The sequence below is a fragment of the Nothoprocta perdicaria genome, unplaced genomic scaffold (assembly GCF_003342845.1).
Source record: "Nothoprocta perdicaria isolate Ctin4 unplaced genomic scaffold, notPer1 scaffold_8, whole genome shotgun sequence".
In the NCBI taxonomy this organism is placed as follows: Eukaryota; Metazoa; Chordata; class Aves; order Tinamiformes; family Tinamidae; genus Nothoprocta; species Nothoprocta perdicaria.
Window position 1 is genome coordinate 6,953,551 of NW_020456087.1, and position 2,037 is coordinate 6,955,587.

Consider the following 2,037-nt stretch of genomic DNA (forward strand, 5'->3'; position numbering starts at 1 on the left):
CTGGGCAGCCTCAGCGCCTGCTTGCAGCAGCTGCCTGAAGAGCTGGACTGCAGCCGCAGAGCGGGTCTGGGTTTGTACTGCAGGGGAGCTCAGCTGGAGCGCTCCGTGCCTTATACAAGAGTAACGTTTTGTAGGGCGTTTTGGAAATATTCAGTGATGTTTAGACCTCACAGAGCGCAGTCTCTGTGTACAAGAAAACCTTAAAGCTGTTGGGAGAGAACTGAAGTTGTCATGTCCTGTGTGTTCTTTCATTTGGGATTCTGATTSAGAGACTTGTTGCATGAAGAGCAAGGTGAGCAAGTGTCAGGAATAACAACTCTCCTTCTTGAGCTGTTTGCTTGGGTTAGGTCTCTTGTATCTTGCCCTGTGTTGCAGAGAAGATTCTTTGGCACTAAAAAACCTCATGGGAAGCTGAAGCACTGTGAGATGGAGGTTGATCTTTCCTGCATAAATTGCATGACTTGAAATGAGGAATAGCTGGGGGGGGCATGGCTCTGCGCACAGTGCATCTCACCACRTTTGTGCAGAGGCTCTCTAAGCAGGTGCTTCCAAAAGGTGACATGGAAGTTTTGACCAGCCTTTTCTCTGTTTTGCTGTCTGGACAAAATGAGTAAATGTCAAATTTGTTGGGAATTTGAAATGAGCAATGAGTTCAGTCAGGTAATTGTAGTAGTGCCTAGGGAGAGCCACTAGAAGGAGCTAACATACAAAATAAGCTCAAGTCTTCTTGTTTCCTTTTTTTTTTTTTTTTTTTTTTTTTTTTTTTTTTTTTTTTTTTTTTTTTTTTTTTTTTTTTTTTTTTTTTTTTATTTTTTTTTTGTAAAAACCTGAAGGAATTGGCTATCTAGTGCTTACTAAACTTTGATAGGAACCAGTTGCCTAATTTCTGCAGGCTTTCTTTATAATCTAAGTCACATTTTTTTTTTTTTTAGCAGTTCTATATCAGAATTGTATTTCAGAATCAGTTATAGTCTGTCATCCTTTTTTTCCTTTGGTTATAGTTTGTTAATAAGCTTTGAAATGCATGTGCTCACCTGTGCAAACTAATGCAGAGGCGGGGAACTTGCAGGCTTATTCTCTGGAAGAAGGTGGATGTAAAGCTGTTCACTCTGAAAAGGTCCCAGCRGAAGACCTTGATCTTGCCAAAGGTTGGACAGATCCAGAGGATGGTTCTCAGCTCGGGAACTGTWGGTGCCTATTTTTGTTGTAGTTGTTTTTCTCCTCTTTATTTCTCTTAATTTGCTGCCTTTTTAGGCAAAGCTATAGCCCTCACATGGCATGGCTACTCTTTTGCCACAACACACAGTATTTATTTGCTGATGATGGTCTCTCTACCTTTCCTCAGCACTTTCCGTATTGACACTTGCCAAATCCAGAGCGGAGACATTTAGCAGCGCTGATGATTGTGAAGGATGAGGCTCAGGGTAACTGCTCGGTTGCTCTCGCTGCCCACAAGAAGGGAGAACAGCTCGGCTGGCGGCTGATTCAATATTGACTTTAATGGCTGCTAAGGCCTTTCAGTGGGTGCTTGCTAAGTAGGGTTTTGAATGGTCACTAAGGAGGAGAGGTATTTATGTCCTTAAACGACACCGCTCCTTTTCTTTGCCCTTTTAAGCAAWGTTTCTTCCACCTATAAGACAGATATTTAAGGATCAAAGGTATCAAAACCAGTATTTTAATTGCTGCCGAGTGTTTCTATAACTGCATTTTGATGGTGTATTCTGTGGAGTACTGTGGCAACTAGCTTCCTAAGTCATTTTCCTACGGGAACTGTTTTCCCGCCCCGGGCAGTGTGCGGTGCCGCGGACACGGGGCTGCGGAGCTGCGGGCTGGGCTCMCTGCGCGGCTCCCCGAGGCTGCCCTGCCTGCGGCCGCCCTGGCTCCCTGTTTGTTAGGGCAGCCCTTTCCTCCCTTCTCCTCCTTTGTTTCTCCCCCTCCGCAGGGTGCGGGCTCTGCGGCCCTGCTCTGCGCGCGGGCCCAGCCCTTCCGCGGGGCGGGAGGAGCGGCCCGGCCCGGCCCGGCCCGGGGCGGGAGGCG